The sequence below is a fragment of the Diadema antillarum genome, unplaced genomic scaffold (assembly GCF_040938485.1).
Source record: "Diadema antillarum isolate AM-2024a unplaced genomic scaffold, OU_Dant_1.0 seq00002192_RagTag, whole genome shotgun sequence".
Lineage (NCBI taxonomy): Eukaryota > Metazoa > Echinodermata > Echinoidea > Diadematoida > Diadematidae > Diadema > Diadema antillarum.
This window is the reverse complement of record NW_027272829.1, coordinates 144,027-167,183: the sequence shown is the minus strand read 5'-3', so window position 1 is coordinate 167,183 and position 23,157 is coordinate 144,027. Positions and strand designations below refer to the sequence as shown.

At 37.0% G+C, this 23,157-nt stretch overlaps 1 pseudogene; it reads left to right on the top strand.

Annotated features, from left to right (window-relative positions):
* Positions 1-23,157, top strand: part of LOC139714212 (unconventional myosin-XV-like) — a 145,900-nt pseudogene that overhangs the window by 8,018 nt on the left and 114,725 nt on the right.

Below are 23,157 nucleotides of genomic sequence, written 5' to 3'. Positions count from 1 at the left end.
ATTTTATCGTTGTTTGCTGGGATGGACTTCTCATTTCTTCTCTCCCTTTTCAGGACTACACTTAAAATTATTGCCTTCCCTCCCACATTCCTTCTTCCACAGGAGTCTTTTCAGGACTACACTTTAATTGCAATTTTTCCTTTCCCTCAGCTGTTTGCTACAGGCCAGGAGTCCATCTCATCACTTCTCTCTCTAATGTCTCCATGATATTCCAGCCTTCTGCTCCCCTCTCCTTCCTCCTCTCTGATTTATCTTTCTCCCCCACCAACTTCGCAACTCTTCTCACTATATTCTTCCGTCCAACTGTCCCTGTCTCCTATCCTGTCTCTTTCAGTGCAACCTCACCATCTAGTTCATCACTTCCCTTCTACATGTGCTATCAGTATTTGTCTTCCTTACACTCTCCCTGTATTACTTCCCTTCTTCCTTCTCCTCTTTATCAGTTCTTCTTTCTATAAAAAACAATTCGTTCATGGACTGACACACAATTGGTGTTACTGCAAACCTCGCTTCCTCATTGACATCACCATGCCAACTTGCAAACAACAGTAAATCTAGTCAGTCACAAATATTTACTCTTTAAAGCATGTAGAGGTCATTTTAATCTGTAATAGGGCCATATTTTACTGCTCATCTCACCAGATTTTCAAACTGGAGATGTTATCAAACAATGTAAATATTTAATCCCTTTAGTCTAATTGTCTTTGTTTTGTCTTCCTCCACGAATAGCCATGTACCTTATAGGAGATATTTAGAAGAATAGACAATATAGCTGCCTTATGTTGATATTGGTCAATTTACTAAAAAAAAAAATACTAGTGAAACCAGCCACACACGTGTCGTGCACTCACTCTCACTCATACACCCACACTAACACCATGCATTCACACACAGGTTATCATTTTCGACATGTTCAAAAGTTAATCTTCCTTCAGGGAATTTCAGCCATGTCCAAAATATGAAAATGTGTGATTCTCAAAAGAAGTTTGAAACAAACAAAAAAAAATATTCTGGAAGTGGAGAATGTTACCTCAGTGAAAAAGGTATTTTCTTGACTGCAGTATTGCATAATGTACATTCACAATTTCTCCAAGTGCACTGTCACAATGCACAGTTTGTGTGTCAAAACAATGGCTTTTCCATACATGGGGAGTGTTTTCTCATGCCTCCAAGGGTAAAAGTATTTGTGGTTGCCAAAGTTCACTTGGTAAGCAAGTTGTGCGTGCCTGATTCCGTCAATTGGTCAGAGCTCAAAATGAGAGTTGTTAGCTGGCCACAAACATTGGCAGGGGAGCGTCAGAATACAAACTGCCAAGCCCTGTGTCCATCATCCTGATTTTTCTTATATAAAATCAGAAGGGATAGGCCAAGTTGCTGCTTATACCCCCTTTATACTGCTGGTGAAATTTGGAGCCTCCTCGAGCAGGTTTAAAAGCCTGCTAAAAAAAAGTGGTCTCTTGTCTGTTTATACTGCTCAGGTCGCCCACTCATAGGTGGGCTCAGACTGCGGGCTCCGTTTTCATGGTACTGAGTTCCCCTACTACAATAAACGATGCAGGCTTTTGAATTTCTTACATAATTGCAAGCATGATAGAGTGCGAAAGTGTGCAAGTTGTGCAGCATTTATCAGTGGCAGTCCAGTCATGATGGGTGGTTAGTTCATAGCTGGAGATGACCATCAGTGATTATACTTCTGGATAAGGAAAAATCTCCACTTTTCAAAACCTGTAGCGTAAAGTAGATGAGGCTCTTCGAGGCTGCTGTAGGATATGGCTCACCTCCCTGCTCTAATTAATGGCATGTAACTGTGATATAAGATTGTGCTGGACAAATTTTCAAGAGTAGCAAAAGTGTGTTGCCATGATAACAATGCGTTATGCCCCCTAATCAGGAAAAAGCCTTCAGATGGAACTTCTCAAGTTAATTACTGAGCAGTTCAAAACTAATTTTGAGTACTTATGGAACTTAATGCAAACTTGTATAGGACAAAGTTGTAAGAGTAGCAGCATTTTATAGTTGCTGCCATAATCATGCATCTAGACTCTTGGATGCTGAAGTAAGATGCTGAGTAATGGGATCTTATTTCAACTTAATGTGCATAATGTCATATCAAAAGAGGATTCACATGATTTTGATTGGATGTCATGTTTCAGTTTATTAATGATTAACCACAGATATGAATCTGTGACAAGTTGTACAATGAGCAATTAATGGATTTGATTACATGTTTTCATAGTAAAGTTACTTTGAAGTGCAAAGATCAATGCAGATAATTGGGTACCGATACTACGTGTAGTTATACCCCCACCCACACATAGTGTGTAGGGGGGGTATATAGGAATCACTCTGAGGTCGGGTGGCCGGTCGGTCGGTCGGTCGGTCGGTCGGTCGGTCGGTCGGTCGGGCGGGCGGTCGGGCGGTCGGGCGGTCGGTCCGTTGCAAAATCTTGTGGATCGAACTCCTCTCTCATTTTTTGAGCAATTGACCCCAAATTTGGCATGTGTGACCACTATCGAAGGTAGATGTGCAAGACACCTTTTTCGTTAGTATCGTGTAATGCGTTGCCATGGCAACGGCATATTTTCATAAAAACTTGTGGATCGAACTACTCTCTCATTTTTTAACCAATTTACCCCAAATTTAGCATGTGTGACCGCTATCTAAGGAAGATGTGCAAAACACCTTTTTCGTTACTATTGCACAATGGGTTGCCATGGCAACGGCAAATTTTAAAGAAATCTTGCAAAATTTTGTGGATCGAACTCCTCTCTCATTTTTTTGAGCAATTGACCCCAAATTTGGCATGTGTGACCGCTATCAAAGGTAGATGTGCAAGACACCTTTTTCGCTAATATCGCATAATGCGTTGCCATGGCAACGGCAAATTTTCCTAAAATCTTGTGAGTCGAACAACTTTCTCATTTTTTGAGCAATTAATTTCAAATTTGGCATGTGTGACTGCTACCACAGGCCGATGTGCAAGACACCTTTTTCATTAGTATTTCATACTGCGTTGCCATGGCAACGGCAGATTTTCATAAAAATCTTACAAAATGTTGTGGATCGTACTACTCTCTCAGTTTTGTGACAATTCAGTTTGAATTTGGGATATGTGATCAATGTACTATATAGTTGTGCCAAAACATCTTTGGTGTGTGCGTTAAAAAATCTGTTACCATGGCAACGGCAGTTTTTTTTTTTTAACCAATCATTCAAAAATGTGTAGATAAATCTCACTCCTTCAGTTTTTAAGCATATGGCTCGAAAATTGGCACATGTGACCACTGTGGTACGTAGATGTGCGTACTTACTCTTTCGTCATTGGTGATCAATGTGTTGCCATGGTAACGGCATAGTTTGAATGAAAATCAAATGAAAATATTGTGGATTCAGATAACTCCCTCAATCTTTGAGCATTTGGCTTGAAATTTGGCACATGTGACCACTATAGTATATGGATGTGTAAACTTAATCATTCGTCAGTGATGAACAATGCGTTGCCATGGTAACGAGTTTTTTTTACCGAAAAGCTTACAGAAATATTGTGGATTCGGCTAGCTCCCGTAGTCTGTGAGCATTTAGCTTGAAATTTGGCACACATAACCACTGTGGTACGTAGATGTGTAAACTTAATCTTTCGTCAGTGGTGATCAGTGTGTTGCCATGGTAACGGCATATTTTGAATGAAAATCATACAAAAATATTGTGGATTCAGTTAACTCCCCCAGTCTTTAATCATTTGGCTTGAAATTTGGCACATGTGACCACTGTAGTGTATAGATGTGTAAACTTGATCTTTCGTCAATGGTGAACAATGTGTTGCCATGGTAACAGCATCTTTTCACTAAAATGCATACAAAAATATTGTGGATTCAGGTAACTACCTTGAAGCAGTCTTTGAGCATATAGCTTGAAATTTGGCACATGTGACCACTATAGTACGTAGATGTTCAAACTTAACCATTTGTTAATGTTGATCAATGCGTTTCCATGGTAACAGCATATTTTCAATGAAAATCATACAAAAATATTGTGGATTCAGGTAACTCCCTCAGTCTTTGAGCATTTGGCTTGAAATTTGGCACATGTGACCACTATAGCATATAGATGTGCAAACTTAATCTTTCGTCAGTGGTGAACAATGCGTTGCCATGGTAACAGCATCTTTTCACTAAAATGTGTACAAAAATATTGTGGATTCAGGTAATTACCTCAGTCTTTGAGCATTTAGCCTGATATTTGACACATGTGACCACTATAGTACGTAGATGTTCAAACTTAACCATTTGTTAATGTTGATCAATGTGTTTCCATGGTAACAGCATATTTTGAATGAAAATCATACAAAAATATTGTGGATTCAGGTAACTCCCTCAGTCTTTGAGCATTTGGCTTGAAATTTGGCACATGCAACCACTATAGTACAGAGATATGCAAACTTCGTATTTCATCATTGTGAAACAATGTGTTGCCATGGTAACAGTGCATTTTGAATGAAAATCATGCAAACATTTTGATTCTCCTAACTCTGTGTTATAGTATTTTGGCTTCAAATTTGGCATATGTTACCTCTACATTACGTAGATGTGCAAAAAACCTTTTGTCAGTGTTGAAAATGTGTTGCCATGGTAACAATATATTTTGAATGAAAATGATACACTAGTATTGTGAATTCAACTAAGCCCCTCAGCCTTTTATCATTTGGCTTGAAATTGCACATGTAACGGCTATTGTGCAAACTTCATTTTTTCTTAATGTCCAACATTGTGTTGCCATGATAACACACAATTTTTAATGAAAACCATACAAATTGTCAGTTTATTTATCTTGCTCACTCAGTTTTTGAGCACTTGACTTGAGATGTGGGACATATGACTAACAGTGAGCAATACATTTATTCACTTTTGAACAGTGCATTGCCATGGTAACATTTTTTGCTGTTCAAAAAATTAAAAAGAAATTAGTCCTGGTTGAGCTAATTTCCTCAGTTGTGGGTGGGGGGAGCATGTGAAAGAAACCATTGTGCAAGAGAAAACAAAACCTTCAGAGCGGTTTTGTATTGCTTCAGCGCTCTTTAGTTGTCTTCCAAAGATCAATAGGAATTTCAAGTGTGTGATCCATTAGCCCCCATCAAACTCTTTAGATACCAAGTGCAACAGTGTATGTCACTTTTTGTCCTTTCATACAGTATGTTTGTCCAGCGATACTTGGGGACGATCTAGTCCTTATGCTTGTCAAAACAGATCCATAAGATTTTGATTTTTCAAGGGATTTTGCAGAAGCTTGGGATTAAGCACACAGAAAATAAGTCATTCTGTATCATTTGTGTTGAACAGTGTTTTCTCTCACCATTTAAACACATCAGACTATTAATTGAACAGTGTTGAAAGCTGGCTGTTATTTTACTCTTTTATTTTTACATTATCTACCCAGAAGCCACTTGCATGCAATTATCAAAGGGAACTACAGAATACCAGAAACCACTTGGTTATGACTCGTAGAAAAGATTTCTGTATACTATGAGAATGTGAGATATTACAAATGTATATTTACAAGCATGATTGTATTGACAGTACTTCAAATGTAGGTGTCTATAAAGTGCTTAATAATTTGTTGATGTCTGTGCAATCCCATCTTAACTCAGCTCATGTGGGACATTTCCTTGATGTTGCATGCAAAAGAATTAAGGACCTTAGAGGTGACTCTAGCCACTGAAGCACCCATTGATTCATGCCAGGTTTCTATTAAACAGTTACTGATGGTGATAAATTTCCCGAGTGTCAAATATGGTTTCATACCGATTCTCATGCACAGGGGTCCCTGGTCTGGTTTGACGGTGGGCTGGAGTATCCAGTGCCAGGCCGCATTGTGTCGTCAGACAGCAATGTGATGAAAGTATTGTGTGCCAGTGACGGGAAGGTGAGTTAAAAAGGTTTCTTGAACCTTTACTTAAATTTCACAATCTTTACCAAATATGTCCTCATGGTAGTAATTTGTTGAGCAATGTACATGTACCAGTAGTATTGATTTTGATGCTCAATGGCAAAATGCTGTCAAACTTGGCCATGATATGAATAAAACATTTTTCAAGCTTTCTTAACCCTCATTATAATATGCCCAGGTACTCAGCATGCAGTTCATCCCTCCAAAGATGACTTCTACTGTGTAATGTTAGCAAGTCCACTCCAGTGTGGCAATGTGCCTCAGTCTAACAGGGAGGCCATGTATGGCTGCATTTATCATCTTTTCCCAGTTTGGAACAGTTTTTCATACCCACTATCAAAAGTTATTTCCAAAGCCCTTTGCAAAGGCCTTCCAAAATAAGTTGTGTTTATCAACTCATCGGCAACATGAAAACTGGCCTTGTCACAGGGCAGCTGCATTGCACTGTTTGACCTGCGGGAGAAGGGGTCTTTATACAGCGTGCGCATACAGCGTGTTTCAAAACAGATTTGTGTTTATCTCGCTTCTAGAAACACATTTCTTCCAGAAATCTGTTTCGGAAAGCACAAATTGTGGTTTTCAAAAAAGACTTTCCGAACCCCATAATCAAAACAACTTTGCGTTTATCATCTCTAAAAAGATCCCTGAAAGTCATTTGGAAAACCTGTTTCTGCCAGAAAAAAAGAAAAAAAGAAAAAAGGTTGATTAACACACCCTATGACAAAAGAGAGATTAGGGGAATGAGGTAATCTCTATTCACTGACAATTAAGTTTCCAGGCATCTGTGCCAATCAGTGAAGAAAGTGGTCCAGCTTGAGTGCCAATCTGCGAAGCTACTGTATACAACAAATTATGGAATGGTTTCTTCATAGTGTATGTTGAAACTAGAGTCTTGCAGGTTGCTGTACAGGTTTTTAATGAGCAATGTATAGTAGAGAAGACATCAACTGCACTTTATTCTTTATTCTCACTGTAAAGAAATAGTGTTTATGGCAAGGTACTCTCAGATCTAAAGAGTATGTTTAATACACATATCACTTTGATAAACCTGATTTTCAGGTGCATAATGTACAATTTTGTAAAGCCACTTGTGGACAAGCAAGTCATTTCTTGTATTGATGGTAGTAAGGACATCCTTGGTGGATGTAAAATAAGTAGAGCAAGTAGCTAGTATTCTGAGAGTGCATCAAACCCAGAAACAAAAGCACTTTGATTTTATTGGATGAGATTGAGCTGGCAAAGTTGAAGGAGAGAAGTGATGTCACTGCTGCTCTGTTACAAAGGGTCTAGAAGATCCCATACAATGAGCTTGTTTAACGGGATACGTGTGCCACAGTTGTTCTCTGTCGAATTCGAGGGATCTGTAATTGTTCTATCTATTGCCTGACAAATGAGACATATTGTGTGATGCAAGCCGAGTGGTTACTCTATAATTTGTGAAATGCAATGTGGACTGCAACAAAGACAGTCATTATTACTGGGTACTACTAATTTACAATGAGCTTTAGAAACTCTACATTATCAAAGTCCAAATCATGAACCTTATGCTTTGCCTGCAATAAAAGTCAAAGAAATTTACAATAGTGTGGTTTCAGAAGCATTTTGAATTGGGTGAGAAGTGCTGCCTTGAATTGAATGGCTTGCAGAGTGAGACTACTGTCTAAAATGTGGGTTGTTCAAAAGTACAGTGACAGCAGTATTGGTGGAAGATAAAAATAGTGTGAATTGAAACAAACATTCTTCAGACTATTAACAGGTATGAACAAATGGGAGCATGAATGAGACTTTTCTAAATTTGAAAAGCTGTTATGAATTTTTACGGTCTTGTTCTTTACTAAATATTGTAAAGTCAATTTTCTACGTGAATGTGGCTTCTTTTGAGCATGTCGAAGGGAAACCTTTAATTTCATTTTTTTTTTTTTTTTGTCATACACCTCTAGCATCACATAAAGCACTCTTAACTTAACATACACAAAATATACAGTGCTCTTTATGTTAGTTTCTACGAAGACTTTTACTTCTTTGTTTAACAGGTTGAAAGGGCATGTTAGAAATACTCTTTTATCATGATTAAAATGTAACAAGTGTAGCATTACCCGGTCTATTATAAAACATGAAAAGAATCAACCAGACAGCTCATCTGATAGATGCCATGTTGCATGAATTATCATTGCTTATTTGTTATTTTGCCTTTGCTCAATGAACCTAGTTGTTTTTATTTTTCCCCTCAAGTGTGTATGTTGGGGAGTGGAAGGGATGTATGCTCTGTAGCAATGTTTTATGTAAAATGGTTTATGAAGTATGAATGATGAGAAACTAATTGACTGTGTCAGGAAAGAAGTCAGACGACAGAACACACATTTAAATTGCATTGTGCATAACATTCATTGTACAGTACAATGTTTGTGTCAGATATAAATACAATGTCAAAAGGAAAACAAATCATTGCAACTGATTGACAAATTGCCCTACATCGACGTGAATAAGCACTTAATTGATCAGTGTTTTAGTAGTAGCCATGATAAAAAATCATGGGCGTACATACTCGAGCAGGATTCGAACCTACGATCTCCTGATCACTGGACAGGCGTCATCTCCACTAGACCACCAAGCTTTCGCCCGACAGCAAGTTTTGGTTCTGCATGCTATAAGGATTGCTGTCGGGCGAAAGCTCAGTGGTCTAGTGGAGATGATGCCAGTGCGCTGATCAGGAGGTCGTAGGTTTGAATCCTGCTGGAGTATGTACGCCCATGATTTTTTATCATGGCTACTACTATAAAACACTGATCAATTCAGTGCTTATTTACATCGATGTACAGAGCAATTTTTCAATCAGTTGCAATGAAAAAACATCTCGACTGAAGAATTTCACTAATTTGAATAATAAAAGCAGTACCAGCGGCATGCTATAAGGATTAGAACCAACACTTGCTGTCGGGCGAAAGCTCGGTGGTCTAGTGGAGATGACGTCTGTCCGGTGATCAGGAGGTCGTAGGTTCGAATCCTGCTCGAGTATGTACGCCCATGGTTTTTTATCATGGCTACTACTAAAACACTGATCAATTCAGTGCTTATTTACGTCGATGTTATGGAGGGCAATTTGTCAATCAGTTGCAATGGAAAAACATCTCGACGGAAGAATTTCACTAATTTGAATGAAAACAAATCATTTCCACTGAAAGTGAAAATCAAATTAAATCAAATCAAAATCCTTGTGTGTGTGTGTGTGTGTGTGTGTGTGTGTGTGTGTAAGAGACAAGAGGAAGTGTTGACAATGTGCAACAAGTCTGTGTGTGTATATTTATGTTTTGGGTTTGATTTATTATTGATGATTGTATTAATTGTTTGCATACATTCAAGATGAATGTTTTGTTATGTACATGTATTATCATAGAAATCGAATAAAAATTACCAGTATTAAAAAAAAAGAAGAGGAAAAAAAGTATGTGTATATATATGTGTGGTGTTCATCATGTGAGTACACATTCTGTGAATCCTAGCTAACCCAGGCAATGAAGGGGGTTGGAACCAAAGCAGACTACAATGTAGTTTGTGTTGATATTGTCCGCAATCAGTGTTGACTTTCCCTTTACACTTTTATCCGCAAAGAATGCCAATCTGTACACACTTTGAAGGGAAACCTAAACAGTGGATTTGTACCATGTTTGCCAAACTCAGACACTTGAGGCTCTAAATGCCCAGCCATTTTACTGCATTTTACCCTAGATCGTTTCTCTGCCCCCATCGCTCTGGTAAATATTGATTCTGAAATGAAAGCTGAATCTTTTGAGTTGCTTCAGTGGGCCTCTATAAGGGGTTTGTGGGTGTGTTCATAGCAAAGGGAAGTGCCTGTAGATTATGCAAACTTGAAGAAAGGGATGAAACAAGGTTTAATCTGTAAAACCTGTTGTCAGTCAGTAGAGCCAATATGGGGGCCCATCCCTTCAGTTTGCATTTAATCCATAAAAAATGCTGAGTGGAAGGGGGGGGGGGGGCGTAAGGAAGTATATTCACTCTGAGACATGTCCGATATTCTGACTGTGGCTCTTACAATATAGTTGTCTGTACTCAGTGCCCTGACTTCAACATTGTACAACTTGCCAAAACTTTGCTATTGTACATCTTGTACACATACAATGTGTAGTTTGGTATGGAACAGACCTTCAATACCTAGCAGGACCATGTGAGTGCACCTGTACCCCAAATTTAATCCTTCCCCTACCCTAACTTTCTGTGACTCCTGTGAACAAAATATGGTTACTTACATGTAAATAAGATCCAAGTTGCAGATCATGCAAACATGTATCCCAACAAAGTATTACGGGGCTACCTCTTGAAAAAAAGAAGAAGATACATCATATGTAAGTTAAAGATCTCCATCTCCTGAAGATGTACATCTTTGCAGGTACAATGTAAATACGTTTGTCTGTGTATTACATTGTGTATATCTCTATGTAATGTACATATTATGTTTGAGTGACTACTTGATTGTTAGTGAACCAGAAATGTGAAAGATTAAATTTTTTGATAAGGCAATGAAAATGAATAAAAGGTATTTCTTCATCACTTCTGCTAATTCCTGTGCTATAAATCCTTACTAGGACAATATAAAGATCTATGTCAATTTATACAGAAATCATGATACAGTTGTATGTACCTGACTGGGCTACTGAATGCTTTAAGGGTCTTCTATGTGAGTCATACAGACATGTTTCTACATGCAAGATATTTCATCCATTGGTTGCTCAGTTTGCCGATAATCCAATTATCTGAAGGCTGGAGTCTGCACGGTGATCACACAATTAAGATTGGCATTGACTTTGGTATGACGCAAACATTGTACACAGTTACACAGTGTTGTATGCTTGTATACTGGTACTAATATTTAAAGCGTAAGCCATGTCTTCCCTTCCACTTTCATTGTACCCCCCAAAAAAAGATAAATATTGAACTTTTGACGGCTTTGATAGCTTGAACATATTGCATGCACAAATTTATGTATAGCATGCTGTGATTATTGCATTTGTATTGCCAACTGAATACGTATAGTAATGATAGGATAACATGTTAAATAGTAATGAAATGATGAATACTACTACTACTGCTGCTACTACTAATAATAAAATGATAATTAATAATAATAATATTAAATAATAATAATAATAATAATGACAATAACAATAATTACTATTATTATTAGCATTATTATTATTATCATTATTATTATTGTTGTTGTGTTGTTGTTATTATCATTACTTTTATATTAGTAATTTCTTTTTTCATTTTTCTATATCGCATTGTTAATGATTCTGAAACATGAGAATAACATAGTCATATCAGGGCTTATTATTTGATTTTCTTGATTGACAAGATTATCTGACTAAGGGTGAGTAGGGGAATAAACCATTAAATAGTTCATAATACTTTGTTGGGTTTCTTTTGGGACTTTTATCTGCAGTTGTACATCAGAACAGAAGGATTCATACTTGTAGCTTTATGGACAAAAAATATGGACAAAAGGGACATTATAGTGAAGGGCTATATTGTGTGTCACTCCAGATGTAAACAAAAGAAAAAAAATGTGCCTTCCCTATTAAAGATTTTTTTTTTTTTTTTTTTGGACATCAAAGCAGAATTCATTGGGGCACTTCAGTGTATTAGAAAATGTAGATTTCTCCCACTCATCATGTTGATCAATTTGGCAAGGACCAAATACTTTGAAAAGGCAATTGCTTTCTTTCTTGTGAGTAGTGCACAGTACGTCTGGCAAGTGCCTTTGGCAAGTGGGCACCATGCAGTAATCATGTATTGTACACTTGACAATGGCTCCCCCTGGTATTTCAAGTCTGAACGTATGGTTGGGACTCAAGAAGAAGCTAATTCTTCCAATGGATTGATTTGTTACTCCATACAATCCCATTTTGACTGGGAGAAGTAACTTTACTGCCTTGAGGCAGTTAGATTGCTCAATCATAATACAATTTGCAAAATATACAATAGAACAATGATATCTGACTGTGCAATGGATCATGATAATTGAGAATGTACTCTCCTGGATGAAAATTAAAGTGTGTTCACTGTTTTGTTTACTTGTGTGTATTCAAGCTTTGTGTTGTTGTTGTTGTTGTTGTTGTTTTTCAAGTAGAATCACTGAAAATATTGTGTAAGGATGATTTATTTTCAGGGAATTTGAAAAATTGTTTATGATTCTTCACTATCTCAAAAGCCCTCAAAGTCATTTACAGTCACATGAACTGAGTGGTCCAAAGTTATTTGAGACACTTTAGTGGCCAACATGTGTTGGTCGTATATACCAAACTTTGTTAGCCTTTAATCTTACAATGAGCTCCTTGAATTTGCTTATTACAGCTCACTTCTACAATGCACTAAAATGTGAGATAAAGTTGTTTGTTTGTTTGTTTGCTTGTTTTATAAGCACTGGAGTTAACATCTGAGGCTGTGTGTGCAAGTGTTTTGACGTAAAAGCTACTGATTTCGTTACTAATATAATCATCTAACAGTTGTATTGATACACAGTATGAACAGTTGTAATGATACACAGTATGATATGCACACACACTACACACAATAGCAGGTGTACTGTTAAAAGGCAGTGCTTATTAAATAGTACAAGGGTTAAATATATGGCAGTTTATCAGAGTGCTAGAGTAAACATACCATTAGTCTAAATCTTTTTAAAAGAAAATTTCTGTGATGCATCATGATGTTTGCTTCTTTTTTTTTTTAATGCCAAAATTCCTGTGATGATGTGATGAAATAGAAATGATGGCAAAGTCTGGATGCAATGCCCTCCATCTTTGTTCTAATGACTGACCTTTGAATCCCCACACCTCGTCTGTCAACACCTATCAACAATGGTATCAAAGGCTTACCTGTGCACAGAACAATCTCCTTTTCACCATATTCCCTCCTTCTGTCTTTCTAGGTTCAGTTCTTCTTTATATTCATATTTCTGTCATTTGGAGTGTGTTTTTTATAATGCATTTTCTTTTTTTTTTTAGGGATTAGAGGGTTTTTATGGACAGATATTTGACAGTCTGAGATGACCCCTCGATTGTTCTTCATAAATTTACATTTGAATAATCTGTTTCGCTATTGTATTATACTCCACGAATAACCACTCTAGCATAAAAGCGAAATGAGAAGGAAGCTAGCAAAGGAACAAACATAAAAATAACAGCAAATAACCAAAGTGTGTGGAAGCTATTACATAAACACACAAGCACGTTTTTTTCCCCTCTCTCCTTTTCAACAGAAATGAAATATCACAAAACAAAGAGATGTGTGAGCAATTACAGAGATAACTGTACACACTTCAGTCTCGATGGTGTTTATTCAACGGAGCTTTTGGCCTGTACATAAAGGCACAAATACCTTGTGCTGAGGATGAATTGCTGTGTTTATGCTGACTATGGTGCCATTATACAATTGTACCAGTCATTATGTTCATGAGTAATGGGTATCCAGAACATTACACCAGTGCAACATGAACATTATTGAAGCTGCAAAGTTAACCTCATATAGACTGTAAACAGGAAGCAATAGATGCATGGTACCTACATGTACCAAAATACATTGTATTAACTTTGTGTAAAGGGACAGTAGCATGCTATTTTTCCTTCTTTTTTTTTTTGTCGTGGAAATAAATATTGGACATCCATATTAAGAGACACCAACTCCCAATAATCAGAATTTGCTACAGATTTAATCATGGATTCTTCATAGTTGCAGAGTCATCTCATGCAGCTAGGGACAAAAATATTTTAGGAAACACCTATCCAGTGGATTGTATGATTTACTAAAAGAAGAAAATCACAGAGTCATTTAACATGCATAATGATTTCAGGATAGAAACAGTACATGATACTTTGCATTAAAATACAAATATTTATATGATATTGGATGGCCTTGAGATTAATACAAGGAAATATTGGACGAGCTATGCACAAATATTGGACGAGTCGAAGACGAGTCCAATATTTTGCTTAGCGAGTCCAATATTTCCTTGTATTAATCGAAAATAGGACATTCAATATCATCATTATTATCCTACAGAGGATTTTAGCAAAGGAAGTTTTCACTTAGGCCTACCCTTTCTGTCTCCGACTCCGAGTGCTGTTCCTACTGTGTAGTGATCCTGACATGGGGTATGGTACATGTACAGTACACTCTTCAGTGCAAGTTAATCCACTTCAGTCTCTGATAAAACAGTGATCTATTATCCAAGGTAGCCGTCATGTTACTGTTAGACCGATATCTAGCTAATTTAGACCAGAATTAGATGTATTTGTATCCGAGATCTGAGAAACAATTCACGTCACATCTACCGTAGATCGTGAAAGATCGAATTAGGCTACAGTACTACTACCACAACTAGTCCTACTGTGCTGTATATAACGTACTTGTACACACGTACGTAAATGTACAGTAACTGTAATATGCATATCGCGCATGCAAATGCAAGCGCAGCGGCGGCGGCCGGCTACATATTAGGGAGCTTTAGATTTTAGACGCGCGGACGTTCAAAGGAAAAAAAACATGTTCTGAGCTTGCGCAGTAGCGCGCGTAAAGTCAATCTATTTTTAGCTTGCGTCGCCTGAGTTGTTTACTATGCGTACTGGGCTATTTTCACGTCCGCACAGTTTGCGACGTAGAGAGCTTCTTCATGCACTGATCATATGGGGGCGCGATTTTATTTTTTATATGTTGCGTCCCAGCGTAATCTAAAGCTACTTTTCCACACGACGCAGGGAGAGGAGAACGTCCAGCGCAAGCGTCGGCTCAAACGTCCGCGCGTCAAAATCTAAAGCTCCCTATCTAGCAGTAGCGCTGAGCATGCAGAGCTGCAGATCAATCGTCGCCTTGCGCCTGCATGCACAAAAAAAAAAAAAATGCAACTTGTTTTCATCAAACCTAAATTTAACTTCCTGTTATGAAAGTGATATTTTGAAAAATTGTGTGAAAAGCAATTTCAACTAATTGATATAGGAAATTTGTTTGTATAAACACAGAATTTTAGAAGAAACGATATTCTAGTTAATTCATGATTGACCAATCACAGACGTTTTTACTTCATATTTCAGGTCATCTCGTATATCTCAACCAATCACGGTGCAGTTTATAAAAAAACTTTGGGGAATCCCCTCTTGCCCTCCAATATTTTAAATATTGGTCGCCTCGGCCAAAATTATTGGTCGAGTACAACAAACCTTCTAAGTGGGTCGGAGGTTATGAGGTGCGTCGACAAAATAACACTTATATTTGGGCTCTAAAAATCCTCTGTATGGATAATAATATGCAATATGCATTACAGCCACTATCGCAATCTAAGTACCATTTCTCAATTATCCAGTAGACTTTTACACTGCATTGTAAATATGCAGCTGAAGATGAGACACATTTTATTCTACCTTTTACAGTAATATGAATCTTTGATTGATGCAACATTGAAAGTACCGTATAACTGGTAGATTTAGAGCACACGCTCAGAAAGGATTTATAAACTTGTATTGAAAGTGTGTCATTTCTTCATGATAGATGCTTGGTAGGCATATTTAGCATGACCTTCCAATTTTTGCAAAGTTTGCTTCAACCACAAAAATGCACTTTAATATAGCATCAACATGTTGGCAGGGTCAAATGTGAGGTTAGACCCTCACCTGAGTTTCTATGAGAAATTAGAACACTCTTCCTGATCTTTTTTATTTGTTTGATTGTTTGTTTTCAAACAAGATTTTTGTGGGAGATTGTGAATTGCCCTTTCTTGTGAATCTTAAAGCTTTTTTTTTGTCAATATTTTTACAAAATGGAAATGTTGTAGAATATGCCTTCTCATTAACCTGTTGAGGACAAGTCCCCCGAGTATACTTGGACAATATGTCTATGGGAAATATGTGTTGTAGTAAAATCAGCCCGTCCTCAACGAGTTACAATGTAATTTATGATTGACTATAGCTTTTCAGCCTCTGCTTTAAACACTTCCATGGGTACATCAAACAAGTGTCTGATTCATGGACATATAATAATTATGTTCCGTGGACATGTAATAATGTAATGGAGACAACCCTACAACAGGTGACAGCATGGAAATTCATTTATGTACATTGACATGTTGTGTGAGCACATCCCATATAACATAAAGTACAAGTAGGCCAACATGTGTTAACATCTCATGTAGATTACGTATCCAAATTGAGCCCTATTCACAGAGAGCTCACTGCAAAAGCAGAAACCATACAGTAATCATGACAAGCCCGTCAGCTGAATTTGAACTACTAAATAGGGATACAGTGTGTTTCCATCTCTCCATGCTTGTAAAGAGTGATGTGAATAAAAATACTCCAGGGTGCACCATGACGTAATATGTATATCAAGTATGACATTAATGCCATAAGATGCAAGGTTTTGATGGTGTTTATTCGTTTGCTCTCATTCACGTACCTGTGAAACAGCATAAACTGAGCATAAACTGTGGAAGTGACAGGAAAGGTCAAGACAAATAACTTTAATAGACATGGCTTGTGTGTGTGTGTGTGTGTGTGTGTGTGTGTGTGTGTGTGTGTGTGTGTGTGTGTGTGTGATTGTGTGGTGTACATGTCCGAGTGCCTACAATATGTGAGCCCCCTGCGAGTGCTATTAATGTACGATATGTATGTCAAAGGGTTTCTCGGAAGACGACCGCAATAATAAACTGAACACAGTGAATTATCGTTTCAAATCAATTGGGTCATCCGACTCTTTTATTTAAACAAAGTCGGTGCAATGTGGGATGTTGTCTCCCGAATGTCAATACAAAGTCACCGAAAGAAAAATGTTTTTTGGGATGAAAAATGCAAGACAAAATTTTATATGTATATAGACAAATTGTGTTATGGTATCCTCATTTCTAATAAGCCCCTATATGAGCATGTGCATTTCTACGTATGAAAAAAACCCCTATGAATAAAGTCCCTACGTATCAAAGGCACTTTCACGTTGTCGATAACCGCGCGATGACTGTACAGTGTTGCTCAGGCGAAGCCGGATCCTGGCGTCTGATACGCGGTTCACGCGAGGTGGCTGACGCCTGTTCCTGCAGTCCGTCGTGGCGTGAAGTGTATACGGGTGTGGCAGCACGGCGTGGCCGGATACACACGGTCGATTGGCGTGGGTATTGTCCGGTTCGCGTGTGTCTGCCTGGTTCTGTCCACAGCTGGGCGTGGGATTACTCGAAGACTCAAAGACTGGGCGGTATCCGACTCCGGATACGTCCTCGGACAAGTCCGGATACTCAGTGCCAGGATACGGACGGCTACAAATATAACAACAATCTCTTGTCAAAATACATTTCTACCCAACTATTAATCCTCACTCCTATAATACAACATTTGTGCTCACCCTTACAGTAATATGTTACAGTACAAATATACCTAAACATCCTCAGCTTATTAACACATCAACTTTCTCCTTTCATGTTCACTTTAACCTTTCTTACGAAAGAATACAAACAAATTATGGCACATTTCGGTTCTGTTGCAATTAATTGCCACACCATGAAATGCATTTATAAGCATAGCCATACTGGCATTTACTGAACCTCTGCAAATACTTAAAAATTCACAGCTACACTTTATCAATCTTCATACATATCGTCCTTGGCGTAGATAGGTGTATCCACAGATCGATACTATTACTAATATCATAATTATTACAATTATCAGAAAAAAAATATTGTAGCAATTTCACCAAAAACAAAACTCATCGTTTAGGATTACAATCTAATTGCTCTTTCTTTTACTCAAACGATCTCACTTTTGGCGTAATACAAATAACCTAACCCTCTCGCTACCAAACCAGTTCTCCTAATGATGACTAGAGTATATAAAGGTACCATCATAATACTACTCTGTGAAAATACAACACCTTGTACCCCATAAATCACTCATTGAGCCAAGTTTGTCTTTTACGTAGTGTTGTGACGTATTTCTTTTATATGATCTGTTACACTATGTATGTCTTCTAACTGTTACAGTGTACTTGCATTTTGATGAGAATTGTCATAAATATCAACCAAAGCATAAATTTCCACTAAGGTAGATCAGTTCCTGTCCTTTTTTTTTTTTTTTTTTTACACTACGCAGTGAGATTGTGTGTGTTTTGTTTTTGTCACAACAGAATTGACGTGCAAAATCTTGCTGAGCATTTATTTGAATTATAGTTTTCATTGGTGGAGTAGTTTTTTTTTTCTTTTTACATGGACATGCATACAAACAGCCATGGCTAAAGCTTCTGCTGTATTGAAATTAAAAAAAAAAATAATCTGAATGAAATGGACATAATCATGTTACAAGACTGCATTTTTTTTTGTGTCTCTCTCTGTCTTGCTCTTTTTTCTTTTTTTTTGTAATACTTTAATGCAATGTTCTTGCCCAAAATTTACATTCACTTGTTTTGTTTCGTGTTTGTTTGTTGGTTTTTTTTTCCGGAGAATTTGCCAACATTTTAAAGTTTTTATTCAGAGTACATGTATGTAAATTCATACAATGGCAAAAGAAATTGTAACATGGAATTTATATATTCAAGGCTTTTCAAACATATAGTTGTTTACAGAGTTTCTGTACTTCCCATACCATAGTGATGTCTTTGTAGAAAGCCTGTGGGCTTTGATTGCAGGCCCTCACTCGTTAATTGTTTCCTTATCACCATCTTGAACTTCAAACAGAATTTGTTCAGACCATGATTTACATACCGGTATGCAAAGTCCATCACAGCAGAATTTATGATATTCTTTCACTTGTTTGTGCTGCACGTACGTAGCTTGTAAGAGATGTACAGTGTACTTCAGTAGTTGTAGACTGGTAAAGGAAAGTTGTCGTGTGTACATTGTAGATAATCCTATTTCTGTAAGGAATAAAATACCCCTTGAATCATAGCCAAATTGATAATGCCACCTCACAAAGGAGAGAAGATTAGTGCTACCAATATTCTGTAGACGAAAGAGACACAAGAAATGTACGTATTGTGTGCCTAAAAAAAGCAGGAAGAGTTCATGTCAAATAAAGGGGAAAAAAAAGGTTACAACTTTTGTAGATTTCACTGACTTAAAAGTCAAGTTTGATAATAGCTGTGTCTTGAATCATATTCTGAATATCACCTTCAGCAAGTATTGATGGTCCATACACAATGTACTGAGATGATATTGATAAGGTTTAATGCTGAGGCACTCTAATCCAGAGTGGATCCAAGAGCTGCAGTACCACAGCAGTAATTCCATAACTTTAAACGGTGCTTAGTTCAGACTCTCAGGATCACAGTCTCAAAATGTGTATTGCTAATTGAGGGTAAATGGTTGTCTTGATAGGAGAGTTTTGTAGTGAGACGTGATGTCTTTAGGACCACTTGAGAACATTTCAAATAGCATCTCATTGGCTTTGTGTAGAACCTCCATCACCATTCTTGATCAGTGCTGACTTTGGCCATTGTACATTGTAGCAGAATTTTATGATCTGGGATTATTTTTGGAATTGTGAGAGGAATGTGATGAAGACAAAAATAACTCTCAGTTACAGTGTATGTGGTACTTGACTGATGGAGCATTATCCAACATGTGCCTAGTGATGGGATGATGTCAGGGATAATGATAGTAGTGTGGTGGTGGTATCAGAACTGTAAATTGTCGTAACTGTGCTCTTCTTCATCAGAGTGTATAAAAAAAAAAGTGATGGTACAAATAACTATAGAATAATATTGGAGTGGCGTGGTAGTAACTGTACTCTTATCTTCGTACCAAGTGTTAAGTGAAGTCGTTCTTGTAAATTAGATTGCTTCTCACGTTCTGTTCAAAGTAATCTACATCATCAATGTGTAGCTTTATTATCACAAGAATGGTACTACTGATGTTCAGTGTTTGGTAATGGAATTTGTTTGCATACTCCCTCATGTGGTTTTCATGCTATTGATTTCACTCCCATTCACAAACAACAAACTTTAATTGTTTGACACGTTATCCCACTTCATCAAAGTTCACATGTAAGATCTTGTTTATGCATAACTGCATGTTTTCATCTTTATGGCAGTATAAATTCATAGGATATACAAAATATTATAGATGTGCAAACATGCCACCCCATGAAACATTTACTTGTACACCATGAAATTTTGCATGTTTACAGTATCCCAAATGGAAGATTTCCTTTAGGTTCTTTTTTTTTTTTTTTTTTTTTTGGTAAGAAGCAAGGACAGCAAAGCAGTATATGGATGGAAATTTCAGCAGTGTATAAAAGAAATTGACAAGGTTGAGAATGTTGTGATGATACTTCAGCTGTAAGTTGATTTCTACATTACTTTATTGCAAGCAGTCTTTAAGGCGTGCTATTGTTGTTCTTTTTTTGTCATGAAGTCAGCTCAAGCCAAAAATTAAACCACAGAAGCCTGGCATACCTGTATTTACCAGGGTTATGAATCCACCAGCCGCCATTAAAGAAGAAAGATATGAAAAATAGCACTGCTAAGGAAAGAAATAGGCAAAAATGGCGCACTTACCTAAAAGACTATCAAAACTACAAAGAAAATTATATTCATTGTAGACCTGTATAACCTTGTACTTGTATATCATACATGTGTGCCAAAGTTGAATTTCATACAAAGATTTTCTGTAGATACAGCTGTATGCAAGTGTTGTACACTTTATCTCTATAAGTGTATGCTTGTGCAAATTGATATTAAAAACAAATGCTTTATATAATCAAAGGAGAAATAAAAAGAAAGGAGTGTGGAAACAACCTACAGGGAAGAGAATGGTTCCCTTTCACGGAACAGTGTTGTCATTTCACATCTTGTCAGATGTAAGTGTGTACTGTAAAACCAGAAATTTTTGTGAGCATAACATTTTTGTAAACTTTGCAAGGAGCCAAGATTTGTGAAAGTAAAATACATTCAAAAGGTTTTGTCTACTCAGTATTGAATGCCAGTGGCAATTTGTGAAAGTTTCATGCCACAAAAAAGGCCATCAGCTCCTATTCGCAAAAGTTCCATACAGCGAGGCTGATGTCTTACAGTTCTACAGTATGTGACGTGAAAGAAATATGGAAGTGCCATATACATGTAGTGGAAGGGCATAATGCATTCATTAAGAGTAAAATCCAATCCAAATATAAGTTAGTCTGATAAAAAAAAAGAGTAAAATCTTACAATTCAACAGTAAAATATTGACTGAAATTGGATGAAAATATTATATGGAAGTTAGGACATTTTTGAGTTTTGCTAACTTCTGCAAAATAGTTCTTTTACAGTGGATATGAATATGCAAATGAGTGAGCTAACCATGTCATAACCTCATAATTTTCCATTGATCGTGCAAAAAAAAAGAAAAGAAAACAATTATGAAAATCGATGTTTTTGTCATTGAAGTCTGAAACATAATGTTGTTCCTGGCTGAATAACTTCAGAATAGTGATCAGTTGTACAAGGATTTCAGCCTCGGGCTTGAATAATAAAAAACTAGAAATTTCAAAATTTGATGTACAAACTATATTATATGGTAAGTTGTGAGGGGATAACATGCTGACTTTGACATTTGCATCTATTCATATTGATTATTTCCACCAAAAATAGTGAAACTTCAAAATGTCACAACTTTCTTATTTCTCATCTGATTTCAATCAAAATCATACGGTTGAACTCGTATTTTTTTACTCTTTCTTATCAGACCAACTTACATGTATATTTGGACTGGATTTCCCCTTTAAGGAGGTCTTAGGATTAAGCCCAACTGTTGCATTAGATGAAGATCTTGAGCAACACATGTATCTAGATATCTAAAAGAATACTAAATGTGGAGACGTACAATTGTACATGTACACACTGTTTGGTTAAACTACCCTGTTAGTTTGATTCCTATGACTCTTTAAATCATGATGTGTGATACTTCAAGCACCACGACCTAGTGAGGGGATTTACATGTTATGCATAAAACTACAGTTGTACATTGAATTTTCAATGTGGCTATAGAGCCACAAGAAGGTGTTCTGTGTCATTGAATTGTGACATCATTATAATGACCCACTTTGTCTCAATTGCTGATAGTCACCAATCTATTTTGTGCTGTAGTCGGAGCAACTATTGAAGTGATAAACCAAACAAAGGTCGCTGGGTGTGTCCATAAGGTGTGATCACAAAGTTATTCTGCATCCTGGTCAAATACATATTATACCTACAAGGAGATTGCATTTTATACATGTATTTCTGAGGAAAGTGAGCTCTTTTTCAAATATGCATTCCGAATGTAATGTCCGATAGGTTCAATATATCACACACCCACTTTTAGTTAGCAGCGGGGTAAAGGAGTCAAAACTATAGATTATTTCAATGAAACCAACAAATGAAATCTCTATGGGTAGGACCACTGGAGGAGCAAAGTTCAGTAGGTGTGATCTTTGGGACCATTAGGTGCGTGCAAGGGGGGTAATTTTTTGCCCTCAGCCAAACATACAGTGATAGAAGTTTGCCTTCGTGAAAGAATGTGAAGTAATGTGTATTCTGGAAAGATCAGGCCACGTATATGTTTGGACAATTTTTTTTTAATCTTTTTTTTTTTCCGGTGGAAGGTTGATGCTCCATGTTGCATGTAGGCAGAGTATTTTTAGTGTGATGTGCTAGTATCAGCTCTGTAAATATCTTGTGCTTGGAGTACCAGTCTGTAAATGTACATGGCAGAGCAATTCACATACAGCCCTTCACAATGAATGTGATCATTTCTTTTCTTCAGCTTGTCACCATGATGTTAGCTTTGCCATGACGTATGGATACCATTGTATCACCTCTGTATGACATATTCAATGCACACCATGTTTAGATTTATACACACATGGACGTAGTTGTATATCCCATGCTAGATTTAAACGAAAATTTATTGCATATACTTGTATGCAAATAATATAATCCATATGCAAGTTGTATCAACCTCTGTGTCAAGTGCAAATGTATTTTGAAGTCTGCAAAATCTTGAAAGCTTTCTTTAGTTTTGACAAGAGTGATGATATTTGGCTGTACATGCCCATACTAGACAAAAGGGAGAACACTGTAATGTAATAAGAGAATAGATTTAGCAAGAAGACATTGTGCTGAAGACTTTACTTGAGTTCAAATGTGATTATAATCCACATCTCTGTAAAGTGAAGCCTCCAGTATGTAACGAATTTCCCCTGATTATGCTGT